This window comes from Erpetoichthys calabaricus, chromosome 2 (genome assembly GCF_900747795.2).
Source record: "Erpetoichthys calabaricus chromosome 2, fErpCal1.3, whole genome shotgun sequence".
Taxonomy (NCBI): domain Eukaryota; kingdom Metazoa; phylum Chordata; class Cladistia; order Polypteriformes; family Polypteridae; genus Erpetoichthys; species Erpetoichthys calabaricus.
Genome location: NC_041395.2, coordinates 41,093,335 through 41,111,339, shown reverse-complemented (window position 1 = coordinate 41,111,339; position 18,005 = coordinate 41,093,335). Strand labels below are relative to the sequence as shown.

General features: G+C 42.6%; 1 protein-coding gene and 1 long non-coding RNA gene across 2 annotated transcripts in view; both read right to left on the bottom strand.

Annotated features, from left to right (window-relative positions):
- Positions 1–18,005, bottom strand: part of LOC114643436 (E3 ubiquitin-protein ligase TRIM39-like) — a 303,199-nt gene that overhangs the window by 244,722 nt on the left and 40,472 nt on the right. The gene's annotated exons all lie outside the window — the stretch shown is intronic.
- Positions 1–18,005, bottom strand: part of LOC127526561 (uncharacterized) — a 41,523-nt gene that overhangs the window by 17,495 nt on the left and 6,023 nt on the right. Inside the window, exon 2 of the long non-coding RNA XR_007934049.1 lies at positions 1,097–1,178. This is a non-coding gene — a long non-coding RNA (uncharacterized LOC127526561). The remainder of the gene's footprint in view (positions 1–1,096; positions 1,179–18,005) is intronic.

Genomic DNA, 18,005 nt, shown 5'->3' with positions numbered 1-18,005 from the left:
GTTTCATGAATTATTGACTGAATATTATGGTGGCATTAATGTCTTTTTCTTCATTACATTTATCATCACCGATGTCTTTCCTAATTTTGTGAAGGATGTGTTTTAGATAGCATGGGATAGGCCATTCTTTCGTTACAGTCCTTACTAATGTGACCCTGAGGGAGACACCCAAAACAAAGATCCTTAGTCTTTAAGAATTGTGTTTTATCTTCATGCGCCTGTTCTTTTATCCTGTTACATCAACTTAATGTAAGGTTCTTCTCATAGAAAATATGTAACAAAATTGCTTTTCTTTTCATTAAAGGTCTTCACAATGACAGATCTGAATTTCTCTCTTCCTTCCATATCTTCAAATATTGGCTCAATAGCAATCTTTGCCCACCAATCAATAAAGATGTTACCAAGAGACAGCAATGCAGATGAGAATTGGCTATGGGTAAATTTCAGTCAAATATTTCTTCACACTATGTATATTTTTAGAATAAGCACCGCAGTTTAAAGTAGCACCTTGGAAACCACATTTCTTAACTTGTTAATACTTTGGAAACCTTAAGTTTTAACAGAATGACAACCTATGCTGTCCTGAACGGCCTGTTCACATGAAAATATTTTACATTATGTTAGACAGACATGATTTCCACTGGTAAGGATGTTAAGGAAGCTAACAATTATTAGTCTCAAATAATGCTGTATTATGTAGAGAATTAATGATTAGTTTCAATTTTTAATGAATCCTTTCAATTTTAATACACCATATGATTTTATTTGAGCTAAAAATTATGCAATAAAAAATTGATTTAAATTCTTGCAGTATCTTTGAAGATTAAGTGGCAATTTCCTGAATCTCTGCTGTATATCTGAGTTTGAACATAGAGAGAGCGAGAGAGAGGTTAGGAGCACGCACTTATACAGCGCAATGCTGCACCCAACACACGACAAACCAACTCAGAATCCCAGATTAGGACCCGAGTTTAGCCATGCAATGGGTGACACCTCAGCACCACACTAGTTCAGGAACCAAAAAATCACCAGAATTAAATATGAAGTGTAGAATCACCAGGTATTATATGAAAGAGATATAAAAAAAAACACGTACCTGGGTACTTGGCTCTGTCAAGCAAGCTGTCAAGAAATACAGCTACAATACCAAAGCCCAAAAACCAGCCAGGTGTTCATTCCTAAGAGAAAAAAAAGTAAAATTATACAAAGCATGAAAAGTATGGGGGGAAAAGGTACATATGGAAATATTAAAATGTTTTACTTGTGATGTTGCTGTCATTCAGTTCCCTAACACTAGAACCCAAAATCAGAACCAAGTCAGAAATATATTTTTGTTTCTCCTTGTTGCTTTCTGAGTGTTTTTTTTAAAAACACCTAAAGCCCAACTTTCAGGCATGTAAGACATTACACTGGAGCAAATACACTCACTGGGTGACAAAAGATGCAGTGGAATGGCCTCACATACCTGTGGTGTGTACTGATGACATCAACAAATTGTGTAAAAATGTGTCTAATACCCCCACAGTACTAAACAATAATATATTAGAACACTTGTCAAAATCCATCCATCCATCCATTATCCAACCCGCTATACCCTAACTACAGGGTCACGGGGGTCCGCCAGTGCCAATCCCAGCCAACACAGGGTGCAAGGCAGGAAACAAACCCCAGGCAGGGCGCCAGCCCACCGCAGAGCACACACACACACACCCATACACCAAGCACACACTAGGATCTCCAATCCACCTAATCTTCATGTTTTTGGACTGTGGGAGGAAACCGGAGTACCCGGAGGAAACCCATGCAGACACAGGGAGAACATGCAAACTCCACGCAGGGAGGATCTGAGTTCGCTTCCCGGATCTCCTTACTGTGAGGCAGCAGCACTACCACTGCACCACCATGCCACCCTACCAAAATCCATTGTACACTATATGATGATTTTGCAAGCAATGTGCCAAAGTTTTCTGCAGTTCTGGCTGGCACATGTTTTCAGCACCCTGGGGCTGATTCTACCCAGCCCTGAAGCCTTCTTTATGTAGATTTTTCCCAGCTCTCTCCTCACTTGATCAGCAGAGACACACAGTCCAGAAAGTGGAGGGGTCTGGAGACCATGGGTGTGATGTCATTGTGGGGGAAGGTTGTGCAGGGTGCAGATGGTAGCTGGGATTCTGAAACCTCCTCAGCTTGCACACTGAAGTTAGCAGTGTTGTGGACGCACTGTACTGACAAGAATGAGTCAACCTGTTGAAGAACTGGTTCATTTAATTAGTTCTGTTATTGTTACCTTCCTCTGCATGTTTTACAGCCTGTTTGTAGCCAGTGATAGTCCTCATCCCTTTCTACACTTTGTTCATCTTGTAATTTGTAACTTGTTCTCAAGTCTGTCTCTGTAGCGGGCTATCACCTCATGGAGTTCTGACTGCACCACTTGATTTCATCCTTATCTCCAGACCAAAGGGCTCTCTTCTTCATATTCAGTAGGGCTTTATGGTCTTTTGTGATCCATGGCTTGTTGTTGGGAAAACAGCACAATGTCTTTGTGGGGACTGTGCTATAGACACAAAATTTGATGTGGTATGTGATACAGTGGCTGAATCCCTTAATGTCTTTACCTTGTGACTCACAAAGCATATCAAAGTCAGTGTTTTCAAAGACATCCTTCAGTGGTTCCTCAGCCTATGTTGTCCATTCCTGCACAGTTCTGATGGTGGCTGGCAACTTCTGAACAACGGGTTTATATGCAAGTATGAGTTATACCAAATTATTATCCTCTTTAACATTGGCATATAAGAAGTCCAGGGTCCTGTTTTTCTTTTTTTTTTACAGTCCACAAACTGGTAAAAACTGGTGAGGGCGGAGGAAAGTGAAACATGGTTAAAGTCTCCAGAAAATGTGATAAAAGCAATGGATGGTGAGTAGTGAGTTTGCTTATTACAGAATGCAGTATATGGTCTGCTGCGATTGCCACATCTGCCAAGAGCAGGATGCAAATTGTCAGAACAATGGCATGTGAAAATTCCCTCAGCATATAATAAGGTCTTAAGCCTAACTGCAAGCAGCTCAACATTCAGATCGCAATCCTATGCTTTAATGGTAATGTGTCTGGGGTTGTAACCCTTTTTCTTTCTCAAAAATGGCAAGTCCTCCTTCTTTCTTCTTGTTCTTTTGCTCCTGCTTCTCTCCGCACACATGATTTTAAATCAGACTGCGAAGTCTAAGCCATGTCTCTGTAAAGCTACATGAGACTACTGAGTTTGTATTCCCTTTGGCTCTTGATCAGCATTGAGAGTTCATTCATTTCATTTGCCAGCAATCTTACACATAGTCATCACTACATAGGTAAGAACAAGTTGTTTCTAGGCATTGATAATAATTTTCCTGTTTTTGTATATACAGTGTACAGTTGGATTGGCACCATTTTCAGCTAGAAAGCAAGCAAGTGAACATTTTTGGTGCATAAATGGTGCTTTAGATTCACAGCTTTGTGAGTACTGATGCCTCTTACAGTACGTTTATATATTTATATATACATTTATATAAAAAAATCAAAAATAGCATTACAAAATCCTTTACATATTGTTCTTATTACTATGAAGCAGATACACATAAACCTAAAAGAAACCTGTTTAGTTACTACCATTAAGAAATGTGTAAAAATATAGCAATGTAGTTTATTCAGAAAAAATGTGTAACATTAATAAGACTTGTAGAAAATTTCTAAAATTCTCTCCAAGTCTGTAATACAAAGGCAAGTCCATCCATCCATCCATTGTACAACCCGCTGAATCCGAACACAGGGGTCTGCTGGAGCCAATCCCAGCCAACACAGGGCACAAGGCAGGGAACCAATCCTGGGCAGGGTGCCAACCCACCGCAGGACACACACAAACACACCCACACACCAAGCACACACTAGGGCCAATTTAGAATCGCCAATCCACCTAACCTGCATGTCTTTGGACTGTGGGAGGAAACCGGAGCACCCGAAGGAAACCCACACAGACACGGGGAGAACATGCAAACTCCACGCAGGGAGGACCCGGGAAGCGAACCCAGGTCCCCAGATCTCCCAACTGCGAGGCAGCAGCGCTACCCACTGCGCCACCGTGCCGCCCAAAGGCAAGTCAAATGGCTTTATTGTCATACCATCCATACACAGAATTACATCATAGAGTGGCACGAAAAAACATTCTGCAGGACCGTGGTGCAAACTATACTGTACATAAACACAGGACAAGTGCAAGACAAGTAAACAACTATACTATACTATACTATACTATACTATACTATACTATACTATACTATACTATACTAGATAAAGAATTTAAAATAAAAATTAGATATGAATATATAGTGAATAGATAGAAATAATTTGAAATAGATATAAATAAATAATTAATAAACAATGACAGTAAAACAATAATAAAAAAACAACAGTACTGACAAATGTAATAAATGCACTTTATATAGATTTGCTACTAGGAGCAGATCTAAGGGCAACAAGGAGTTGAGGGTCTGGACAGCCAGGAGGTAGAAACTGTTGTAGTACCTGGCTGAAATAATTCAGATGCTACAGAACCTTCTGCCAGATGGAAGTGGGGCAAAGAGACTTGGAGAGAAGAATGAGGAGAAGTAGTCTTGCCTTCTTCAGTCACTGAAGGTAGTGAAGATGCTACAGCACCTTCTTGGATATGGTGGTGGTGTTAATTGAGCAAGTAAGATCAGCTGCCAGGTGCACACCAAGGAACCTGGTGCTCTTGACCAGTTCCACCGCAGAGCCCTCAATGTGCAGTAGGATGTGAACAGCATGGTGGACGTTCCTGAAGTCAACAGTCATCTCTTTCATATTGCCCATACTAATAGACAGGTTGTTGTGCTTGCACCAGTCTGCCAATTGTATCTTCATTCTGTAGCCTGACTCATCTCCATTGCTGATGGAACCCATCACCATTTTATCGTCTGCAAACATGGGAATGGGTCAGATAAAGAGTAGTTGATATGGCATTTTCAATGGAATGATTCAAACTGGAGAGGGTGATAGGATGTGGGAAGTCCAGCTTTCAAGTGGCTCAAGACCACCCTCTCAAAGCACTTCAAGATGACAATTGTGGGTGCTATTGGGTGATAGTCATTGAGATAATGCACAAAGGACTTCTTCAGCAGAGGTATGATGGTGGTGGTTTTGATGTACTTAAGGACGAATTCCTGCCTCAGGGAAATATTGAAGATGCCTGTAAACATGCAGTATCTGTTGTCACACACGTGTGCATAGGAGGAAGCTGAATGGACCAAATGAAGGTAATTCCATGCCAGGCCAGGGGATGGTGGGGCACTAAACCTTCCACTGTTATTTCTATAGATAGATAGATAGATAGATAGATAGATAGATAGATAGATAGATAGATAGATAGATAGATAGATAGATAGATAGATAGATAGATAGATAGATAGATAGATAGATAGATAGATAGATAGATAGATAGATAGATAGATAGATAGATAGATAGATAGATAGATAGATAGATAGATAGATAGATAGATAGATAGATAGATAGATAGATAGATAGATAGATAGATAGATAGATAGATAGATAGATAGATAGATAGATAGATAGATAGATAGATACTTTATTAATCAATGTTAACGTTTACCCCCCCCCGGGTAGAATTGAAGAGTCGCATAGTTTGGGGGAGGAACGATCTCCTCAGTCTGTCAGTGGAGCAGGACATTGACAGCAGTCTGTCGCTGAAGTTGCTCCTCTGTCTGAAGACCAAATACGGGAAATTCTGCCTGACTCAGCCCTAACAAACACCACTTCCAGTTCTGGCCCCAAAGACGACGTCACTCCTGGTTCCAGCCTCAAGAACATAACTTCCAGTTTCGGCCCTTGATGAGATCATATCCAGTTCCCTGCCTTAAAAGACCAGTTAAATCTCATCTGTCTCAGTTCCATCTTGAACTATATTCTATGCACATCAGTGCGATTATTAATATCCTTTTGGAGCCATGGAATATTATATGGGTGAATGCCCCAAACCTTTTTTTGTGTCTGTCGAGCCTGGTTATTTCACAGTGATGTAGTCATAGACCAGGGGACATAAATATATAATGGTCCTGGTAGATTATGCTACCTGACATACTGAAGCTGTTCCATTGCACTCAGTCACATCGAAAGCTATCAAATGGGAATTAGTAGGGGTCTTTGTCCGATTCGACATCCCTAAAGAAATCCTAACAGCTCAAGGGACACCATTTAACTCTGAGATGTTCAGGGAGAGTTGCTTATCCAAGTTACTTAAAATAAAACATTTAAAGACCTCGGTATATCATCCTCAAACCGATGGTCTCACAGAGCGGTTTAATCAGACACCCAAACAGATGCTGTGCAAGGTGGTCAAGGAGGATGGAAGAAACTGGGGTCAGCTCCTCCCCCTCGTCCTTTTTGCATATAGAGAAGTCCCACAAGCCTCCACAGGGTTCTCACCCTTTGATTTATTATATGGACAACAACCCAGAGGTATACTGGATATTTTAAAAGAAGGTTGGGAGTAGGAGGCGCTTCCCTCTACAAATATACTAGAGTATATCATGCAATTACGCGATAGATTTGCTAAGATTAGACCTATTCTTAAATCTCACATTGAGATCCGTTGCTATAACAGTGGTACGTCTCTATGGGAATTTCTGGGGATTGGGTCATGGTTTTGATACCTACCTCACATTCTGAACTACTGGCACAAGGACCGTATGAAGTTAAGGAGAGGAAGGGGGTAGTCGATTATTTGATTAAACAACCAAACTGTCGACTCAGCGAGTGGGTTTGCCATGTAAATTTGCTGAAACCGTGAGACTCTGATCCCTCCTCCGGACGGCCCTTCTCTCATAAATTAGACCTTAACTTCGGTACTAATCTGACTCACCTACAATGACAGGAGGTAAAAGCAGTCATCCTGTCTGTCTCAGAGGTAGTAAGGGAGAAACCAGGATGGACCTCCCTGGTTGCGCATGACATTGTGACGAAACCCGGGGTCATAGTCCAAGAACGCCCATATTGACTTCCTGAAGCAAAAAGAGCAGAAGTGGAGTTGCAGATCAAATGAATGCTGGATCTAGGTATGATAGAGGAGAGTTGTAGTCCTTGGTCCAGTTCCATCGTATTGGTAGGAAAGCCTGATGGGAGTTGAAGGTTTGGCAATGACTTCTGTCGGCTTAACCATGTCTCCCAATTCAACGCATATCTGATGCTGGACGACCTCCATAAAACAGCTAGGACAAGACAAATTTTTGACTATCCCTGACATGACAAAGGGGTACTGGCAGATTCCCTTAATGGACTCCGCGCAGGAAAAGACTGCGTATAGCATCCCTAGCAGGCACTGTCAGTATTATGTCCTTCAATTCGGGTTACATGGAGCACCTGCAACCTTCAACATCCAGTGGATAAAGTGTTCTGTCCTCATAATTCGTATAGTGCTGCCTACCTGGATGATGTAGTCATCTATTCCAGCACCTGGAAGGAACACCTACAACAGGTACAAGCTGTATTGTGGTCAGTTGGGGGAGCCAGTCTTTGTATTAATCCGAAGAAATGTTTCTTTGGTTTGGTTGAGGCCAAATATTTGGGCTACCTAGTGGGCCAGGATATAGTATGACCACAGTGTTCCAAAGTAAATGCCATATTGAATTGGCCCCGTCTGATAACTAAGAGGCAGGTTCAAGCCTTTCTTGGTTTGGCAAGCTACTATTGTCGGTTTGTACCCTGTTTATCGGCGGTACCCTGTTTAACATCGTTGACTAATCTTACAAGGAAGGGGAAACCGAATCATGTGGTATAGGATGATGTTACAGAAGCTGCATTTAGTGACTTGAAACAGGCCCTTACTTCGGCTCCAGTTTTGAAGGCACCTAACTTTTCTTTGCTTTTCATTCTCCAGGCGGACACTTCAGACCCAGGTCTTGGATCTGGAAGGGAGGCATCAGTGTAACAGCCAAATCCTTTAAGTTAATGTTAATAGTAATTTTTTCTTAGTCTGCTTAGCTTGAACTTGAATATAATATAGTTTGACAAAGATAATGGAAGATTCATTTAACTCCCTATAAGTTATAGAAACTGGAATGTTCATAACCTTAACTGTGTTACAGTAGAATAGCCAAGTTAGACAGTGTCACACATGTGAGCATGGGAGGCAGCTAAGGGACTTGAATTGATGTAATTACATGCTGGACCAGGGATAGCAGTATTCAATGATTCTTTCTCTCTTTCCTCTGCAGGCTGGCCAAAGGAAATCTTGCCTGAGTATAAAGACGTCACTTTTGGTTCCAGTCATATCGACATCACTTCTGGGTCTGGACATATCGACACCACTTTCCCCGGTTCACCTATATAAGCACTATTTTCACTATGTTAATCAGTTCTGTTTGGACTCCAGTCTATAAAGACGTATTTTCTTGCCTGAACTACATATTTCAAGTATATGTGGTGGCTATCCCAAACCTTTTTTCTGTGTCTTGTCTTATTTCCATAGTTGGTGTAGTCAGTAAGATTCGCTCACAAGATGAGCCAGCCTCAACACAGTTCTGGCTAATATGGCATCGGAGCTCCAGACCACGAAACTCCAGGTAGGAGAGTACCAAAGACAGTTCACCAAGTCTGAGGCGCAAGCATAAGTACATGTGGTAGTGCAGCAGGACAAGTTGCAAGCTCCATCCCAGGTATTTTTACCTCTGCAAGATAATGATGACATTGAATACTGCTTCTTGATCTATGAATATACAGCCAATAGGCATCACTGGGAGAGCAAGGAATGGGCTAACATAATAGCACCATTGCTAAAGGAGGAAGCTCATAAGAGTTATTATGACCTCTCGGAGGAGAACATCACCAGTTACAACACTGTAAAGGCTGAGGTCCTAAAAAGGTATGGTGTCTCCCCAAACCAGTAGGCGAGGATCTGTCAAGAGTGGCAATTTGACCCAGAGCAGCCCACCCACTCACAGGCCTTTGATTTTTGGGGTAAGGCAAGACACTGGCCAAGGCCAGATGTGATGACTCACAGTTGGTCCTTGAGTAGGTCGCTTGCAATCTGCTTGAAAATGCCCTCTCCAGTTACCTCTTGTAGTCGGTCCGGCAGCAGTCTTTTAAAAACATGGAGGCTATCATCAATACCACAGAGTGTTTGAATCAGTTCTGTTTTGGACTCAGTCTTGTGAACATGTTTGTTCTTTTCTGGGATTCTGCCATCCTGCCGACTACGCCACTGTCACAAAAATGACCAAAAGACATTGAGAAGGTTTGGGGCAGCCACCTGTATAATTTTTCCCGGCTGCAAAATTGATGAAAAAGAACAGACATGTTCACACGACTGAGTACAAAACAGAACTGATTCACTAGAAACAAAGGCCAGTATGGGAAGTGATGTCATCAGGACGGGAACCAGAAGTGACGTCGTTGGCTGCCCCAGAGCCGGGCGGGATTTCCCTAGAATGGTCTGCAAGGAATCGAGTAGAGAGAATTTGTGCACTTCGCCAACCACTGGTCCAGCGTGGAATTACATCTACTCAGGCCCTTTAGTTGTCCCCTAAACATGCATGTGTGACAAGGGATTAAACACATAGTGATGCAAACACCAAAAAATAATATGAAGTTCATATTAAGACACAGTGCAGTACAAAGTTACAAAGATAAAATACAAAGGTCAAATTATAGTAATACTTGAAGGAGACCAGTCTGACAAAGAAAAAGTGAAAGCAATCACAAGCAAGCCCACTGTTTAAGTTAAAAATGACCTGCAGAGCCTGCTGGAAATTACATTGTATCTTGCACAGTACATACCAAAAGAAACTAGAATATCTACCCCAATGTATCAGCTACTAAGAAATGAATTTCAATGGGGGTCTCAAGAGCAAGAATCGGCACTAAGCAGCCAAATTCACCTGCACGCGCAGTCTGCACTGCATACATCTTGTTCTCTCTCTTTCAGGTTCTGCCCCTAGTATTTTTCATTCAGGTAAACTTGTTTAGTATACTTTCTTTTTAGAAACAGTTTAGAAACTGGCAGCCTAATGGATAAGAACATACAATTGGGATCAAAGGTAAATGTTAACAATTATTAATAATAAAACAAATGTACCTAACCAGTACTGTTAGCCAACAGGGTGCTGGCGGACATTGGGCTACTGCTAGCCAAAGAAGGAGAAGAAGAGGGTGGAGACGTCTCTGGAGGCAGGAGGAGAGGAGGAAAGTAAAGAGAGTGGAACTGAGGGTAGGAACTTTGAATGTTGGCAGTATGACTGGTAAGGGAAGAGAGTTAGCAGATATGATGGAGAGAAGGAAGGTTGATATATTGTGCGTGCAAGAGACCAAATGGAAGGGGAGTAAGGCCAGGTGGATTGGAGGTGGATTCAAATTGTTTTATAATGGTGTGGATGGGAGGAGAAATGTGGTAGGAGTAATTCTGAAGGAACAGTATGTCAAGAGTGTTTGGGAGGTGAAAAGAGTGTCAGGCAGAGTAATGATTATGAAGCTGGAAATTGGAGGTGTGATGATAAATGATGTCAGTGCATATGCACCGCAAGTTGGGTGTGCAATGGGTGAGAAAGGAGATTTTTGGAGTGAGTTGGATGAAGTGATGAACAGTGTACCCAAGGGACAGAAAGTGGTGATTGGAGTGGATTTCAATGGGTGTGTTGGTGAAGGAAACAGTGGAGATGAGGAGGTGATGTGTAGGTATGGTGTCAAGGAGAGGAATGAAGAAGGTCAGAGGATAATGGATTTTGCCAAAACGATGGACATGGCTGTGGTGAATACGTATTTTAAGAAGAGGGAGGAACATAGGTTTACGTACAAGAGTGGAGGAAGATCACACAGGTAAATTACATCCTGTGAAGAAGAGTTGATCTGAAGGATATTGAAGACTGCAAAGTGGTGGCAGGGAAAAGTGTAGTTAAACAGCATAGGGTGGTGGTCTGTAGAATGACGTTGGAGATCAAGAAGAGGAAGAGAGTGAGGGCAGAGCCAAGGATCAAATGGTGGAAGTTGAAAAAGGAAGACTGCAAGGTTGAGTTTAGGGAGGAGGTGTGACAGGCACTGGGTGGCAGTGAAAAGTTACCAGACAGCTGGGAAACTACAGCAGATATAGTAAGGGTGACAGCAAGAAGGGTGCTTGGTGTGACATCTGGACAGAAGAAGGAGGAAAAGGAAACCTGGTGGTGGAATGAGGAAATACAGGAGAGTATACAGAGGAAAAGAATGGCAAAGAAGAAATGGGATAGTCAGAGATATGCAGAAAGTATGCAAGAGTACAAGGAGATACGGCGCAAGGTAAAGAGAAAGGTGGCGAAGGCTAAAGAAAAGGCGTATGATGAGTTGTATGAGAGGTTGGACACTAAGGAGGGAGAAAAGGACCAGTGGGCTAAACTGAGGGACTGAGCTGGGAAAGATGTGCAGCAGGTTAGGGTGATAAAGGATAAAGATGGAAAGTACTCACAAGCGAGGAGAGTGTGTTGAGCAGATGGAAAGAGTATTTTGAGAGGCTGATGAATGAAGAGAATGAGAGAGAGAAGAGGTTGGATGATGTGGAGATAGTGAACCAGGAAATGCAATGGATTAGCAGGGAGGAAGTAAGGACAGCTATGAAGAGGATGAAAAATGGAAAGGCCGTTGGTCCAGATGACATACCTATGGAAGCATGGAGGTGCTTAGGAGAGATGGCAGTGGAGTTTTTAACCAGATTGTTTAATGGAATCTTGGAAAGTGAGAGGATGCCTGAGGAGTGGAGAAGAAGTGTACTAATGCCGATATTTAAGAATAAGGGGGATGTGTAGGACTGCAGTAACTACAGGGGGATAAAACTGATGAGCCACAGCATGAAGTTATGGAAAACAGTAGTGGAAGCTAGGTTAAGACGTGAGGTGATGATTAGTGAGCAAGAGTATGGTTTCATGACAAGAAAGAGCACCACAGATGCAATGTTTGCTCTGAGGATGTTGATGGAGAAGTTTAGAGAGGTCCAGAAGGAGTTGCATTGCGTCTTTGTGGACCTGGAGAAAGCATATGACAGGGTGCCTCGAGAGGAGTTGTGGTATTGTATGAGGAAGTTGGGAGTGGCAGAGAAGTATGTAAGAGTTGTACAGGATATGTACAAGGGAAGTGTGACAGTGGTGAGGTCTGCGGTAGGAGTGATGGATGCATTCAACATGGAGGTGGGATTACATCAGGGATCAGCTCTGGGCCCTTTCTTATTTGCAATGGTGATGGACAGGTTGACAGACGAGATTAGACAGGAGTCCCCATGGACTATGATGTTCGCTGATGACATTGTGATCTGTAGCGATAGTAGGGAGCAGGTTGAGGAGACCCTGGAGAGGTGGAGATATGCTCTAGAGATGAGAGGAATGAAGGTCAGTAGGAACAAGACAGAATACATGTATGTAAATGAGAGGGAGGTCAGTGGAATGGTGAGGATGCAGGGAGTAGAGTTGGCAAAGGTGGAGGAGTTTAAATACTTGGGATCAACAGTACAGAGTAATGGGGATTGTAAAAGAGAGGTGAAAAAGAGAGTGCAGACAGGGTGGAATCGGTGGAGAAGAGTGTCAGGAGTAATTTGTGACAGACGGGTATCAGCAAGAGTGAAAGGGAAGGTCTACAGGACTGTAGTAAGACCAGCTATGTTATATGGGTTGGAGATGGTGGCTCTGACCAGAAAGCAGGAGACAGAGCTGGAGGTAGCAGAGCTAAAGATGCTAAGATTTGCATTGGGTGTGATAAGGATGGATAGAATTAGAAATGAGTACATTAGAGGGTCAACTCAAGTTGGATGGTTGGGAAGCAAAGTCAGAGAGGCGAGCTTGCGTTGGTTTGGACATGTGCAGAGGAGAGATGCTGAGTATATTGGGAGAAGGATGCTAAGGTTGATTAATTGTGAATTTCTCTTTGGGATTAATAAAGTATCTATCTATCTATCTATCTATCTATCTATCTATCTATCTATCTATCTATCTATCTATCTATCTATCTATCTATCTATCTATCTATCTATCTATCTATCTATCTAAGGATAGAGCTGCCAGGGAAGAAGAAAAGAGGAAGGCCTAAGCGAAGGTTTATGGATGTGGTGAGAGAGGACATGCAGGTGATGGGTGTAACAGAACAAGATACAGAGGACAGAAAGATATGGAAGAAGATGATCCGCTGTTGCAACCCCTAACGGGAGCAGCGAAAAAAGAAGTATATTACCCAAGTGTATACTGTTAATAGTTTTCTTGCCATTGCACAGACATATAGTCTACGCGTCAACAGGTTATGGGCCCAGGATACGCATGAGTTAATTGGCAAAAAATTTCGAGTAAACGGAATGGCGGGTACTGCAGATGCACACGCTAGTGGAATTAAGAAGAGAGAACAGGGTAACCGATGGAGTAGGTTAATGTTCGGTGGAAATGAGAAGAACTATGAACTGTGGGAAACAAAATTTTTGGCCCATCTGTGGTTACAAGGGCTGAAAGAGACAATACTGCACGAGCCAGGCGGAAATGAAGACAGAGAGAAAGATGCCGAAAGAAATGGTGAGGCCTATGCTGAATTAATACAGTTTAGACGATAAGAGCTTCTCCCTCATTATGCAAGAAGCTGCAGATGACGACAGAAAAGAGCTAAAAATCTTACAAGACTATTATGCTGGTAAGGGCAAGTCATGAATAATTTGATTTTACACTGAGTTGACCTCAATACAGAAGGCGCATGGTTAAAAAATGACCGATGTTATGGTGTATAAAATCTGTACATTTTGGTTTAATTTTCCATTATATTTTGCTCGAGACAAGACAACAGATGAACTACATTTAAGACAAATCAAAGCAGGTTTTCTTCCCTTACACCTCACTTTTAAAACAGCTGTTTCAACATTGAAAGGAAGACATGCTGGTGGCTCAATTACTTTATAACCTGGGAAAGGAAAACTGAGCTGATGCCTAGTTATTTTACAGCCTGGGAAAGGAAGATCTACCGACACTTTAGAGAACATAAAAGGTTTTATTGTTTGGGAAATTGGACAGTGAATTAATTAATCAATCATATTGACAGCCAGCCAATCAGGTGCATGTGTTGTGAAACCACGACATGACATTTCATAATAAATATGCCTCATTTGAAAGCAAAAAAGAAGAAGAAGAAGAAAGTAAGGACGTAAGAAAGGAGGGAGGAAGAAGACCGGACGAAGACAGCACTGGTCGTCAGAAAAGTGTCATGAACATCGATTGCTAAATCAAACGCCGCCCTGGGACATTCATCCTTGTCATCTGTAACTTTTTCGTAAGCTTTTCCTAAAGACTATACATATTCAGACTTTCCTATCAGTACCTATTTTTTCATTATTCTTTGTTCCAGTGGTATTATTATTATTCTTGTAATAAATACCAATAGCCAACCCACGGCGTAGCATACTCCACATAATCACGCTGCTTTTTAATGATTTTTAAGTACAGGGAAAAAAATGAACATTTGAAAAATCCGTAATTTAATAAACCATCAAGAAAAGTAACATTGCAACAATGCACACTACGAACCAACATACAATCATCGTTCAGTATGCACTGCCTGCTCATGTGCCCGCCCCCAACTCCTCACCTGAGTCACTTTTGTCTGTGTACAGTCCACATGCACCTGTGAGTCACGTTGACTGTTCGTTTTCCAAACACCGCCTCAGTGGCTTTTGTCTCTGCTACAGTCCACATGCACCTCTGAGCCACGTTGTCTTTTCATTGTTCTTTGCGGTTCCGGCTGCTTTTCTATATATAATCCACCAAGTCACCCGGGGGGGTGTGTACAAACGGCAGGGATGTAATCAGTGCGAGCGTATGACTCGCACTTACTGGGAATTCCTCGTTCGTGGGGAACAATTGCAAGCCCCGGTCTCCAGCACGAATGGGGTTCAACGGCTTACCCATGTCTCTCGGCACCGGGTAGACACACATTGATCCATTCAGTGTAGCGCGCGTGCAGTATCGGACATCCAAGGGCATCACAGACCTATTAATGCTCAGTCTCACGTGGCTGAAAGCCACTTGTCCCTCTAAGAAGTTGGATGCTGACTGCTCTTGGGTCACGTAACTATTTAGCAGGTGGGAGTCTTGTTCATTTTCTGAATTAACCAAACAAATCGCTCCACCAACTAAGAACGACCATGCACCACCACCCACAGAATCGAGAAAGAGCTATCAATCTGTCAATCCCCTCCGTGTCTGGGCCAGGTGAGGTTTCCCGTGTTGAGTAAAATTAAGCGAAAGGCTCCACACCTGGTGGTGCCCTTCCGTCAATTCCTTTAAGTTGCAGCTTTGCAACCATACTCACCCCCAGAACCCAAAGACTTTGGTTACCCGGTTGGCCGCCCAGCAGGTCATGGGAATGACGCTACCGGATCGCCTGTCGGCATCGTTTATGGTGGGAACTACGACAGTATGTGACCGTCTTCGAACCACTGACTTATGTTATTGATTAATGAAAACATTCTTGGTAAATGCTTTCGCTCTCGCTCGAATTGTTGTCGGGCGTGTGCCATGGTTGACTGCTTAATGAATTGTTGGTGGGTGAGGCTCTGTGTTGTCGGCGGGTGTGGCTCTGTGAGTTGTCATCGTATCCCATGGTCTTAGCGTCGGTGGGCGGGTCTCTGTGAGTTGGTGGGCGTGGTCATGTCGTGCGTATCCCATGGTTGTCTTGCTTGTTCTGTCGGCTTAGTGAATTATATACTGTATATACTGTAGATGCTGCTTTTAACTTTCTATGCTTTGTCTTAATGTCTAGAGTGATTGAAGTAATAAGTTAGATTTCTTTGAGCACCTGGAGCAGCCACAGAGATCTGTCATTACCTCTGTGCTGCAAGGTTTTAAGGCTGAGAATGAGAGCTCACCTCAATAGTAGTTAACAGTACGTGAAGAAGGTATTCTTGGCTGATAAATGGCCTATAGTCAAGAGTGCTGAGTCTTTGTATGTTTAAATGTATTCTTGTAGACCAGGAGTAATATTTAGGTCTGAGATATCATTAAAACATCGCATGTTGTTCGTGCCAATAATAAATAAGTCTCTTGAAGTGCTGAGTGACAGGCTGTGTTATTCCTAAAGCACTTATGTGGTTTAAAGTGCTAAAGGTAATCAGTATGTGTGTGTCATTCATGGGGTACTGTTGTGGTTAGGGTCTGTGCTGTGTATGTGTATAGCTATGTATGTGTGTGTTCATCTTAAAGTGCAACAGTAGACCAACCCGATAACGAACTTGACGAGAACACTTACCCTTGAGAAAACAGGTAAAGATTAAGAAGAGCGGAATACTACGATGATACAACCGATTAAATAATAAGTGCAGAAAGCGCCATTAGAGCGCTACGAAGTGTGGGGAAAACATTAAGTGATGGTCTTCTAACAGCAATAATTTTGAAGGGACTTCCAGAAACGTTTAAGCTGTTTATTGTGTATGTGACACATAGCAATGAGACTATGACCTTAGCAGACTTTAAAGTAAAATTGAGAAGCTATGAAGACAGGAGAAATATAGTGTTTCTGCATCAGATGATCACGTGATGAGAGTACAGGTACAAGAAAAGCCCAGTGCTGCAGCGCAAAACCGTGCATATATTATGCGCTACATTTGTGGTCAGGAAGTACATATAGCCAGAGCATGTCTGAAAAAGCATTCTGGACAGACCCAGTGGTGCAATTGTTGCAAACGTGTAAGCAGGAGTTCATGTCAGGAAGTTGTAATAAAGTTAATTAATGGATTATTTAAGGGAGGAGAAATTTGGTGGGGAGAGAGAGAGAGAAAAAAAGAGACGTGTTCTTGGGTATCTCAGTACTGTATCTCCACCGTTGTATTATAAAAAAAATAAAATATAATTGGCAAAGAGTCCACAAACTGGGGTGGCCATCTCTGTGTGCCTTTCCACACATCGAAGGCGCAGTCTGCTACGCTACCGAGGTCGCCCACAAGCCAAGAAGAACCGACGCCGAATTCTGGTAAGGAGAGTTGTGGACTCTCAACACCCGCTCTTACATTTGTGGCAGCGTTGGTTGGTTAAGTTTGTGGACATTAAGTTGCATTTCTATAGACGGCATGGATATTACTGCTATTGCTTGTGGACACTTTAGTAACTATTGGTGTCAGTTTTACAAGTTGAGCTACGTGCTGCTTGCTACTGCGCGTTTTTCTGAAACATGGTGGATGACGAGTAACAACCCGCTGTTATTCCGCAGCAAAGGGCTAGCGCCGATACTGTGAACACACAACTGCCGTTTAGAGTCGAATTGCCTCCAACCGTCACCGGCAACGGAGTTGAGCCATTTACTTCGTGAATACAACGATTAGAAGTTGTTGTGGATGTTTCCGCAGCTCCGTTTGAAAAGGCTGAGCTTCTCCCGACAAAACTCGGTGGCACGGCGTTCTCATACTGGCAGAGCCTCTCCCCAGATGTAAAGACTGACTACGCGCTGGCAAAAGCTAGTTTGAGCACTGTTTCTGGAAGACGGCAGTTTTTGGACACATTTCAAACGTACTTGAATGCTCATCCTTGCAAACCCGAAGAACCACTAGAGGTTTATGCAGCAGACTTGACTAACCTATTCACTGAAGCTTTTTCACAATACACTGCTGATTCTCAATGTGCCGGGATTAGATCCCTTTCTTCAACTAAAAATCCATGAGCATGGCGCAGTGACACAGGATGCTGCATCGAAAGTAGCAAGGCAATGTGAACGTGCTCAGTTAGCTCTCAGCATAGCTGCTCCTTCAAATGTCATGCCAGTGACTGTCACACAAAACAATGCAGACAGCCGTGCTGCTGATCCTATAATTGACTTAGTGGCTGCTATTGCTGATCTCCGGACTGACTTACGTGACTTACAACAGTCTAATAAACGCTATACTGATGAGAGACTCGCCAAACTCGCACAGCAGTTTTCTGATCTTAAACACGATGTGAAAGGAATAAGGAGCACATCTCATGTCTGCAGAATGAC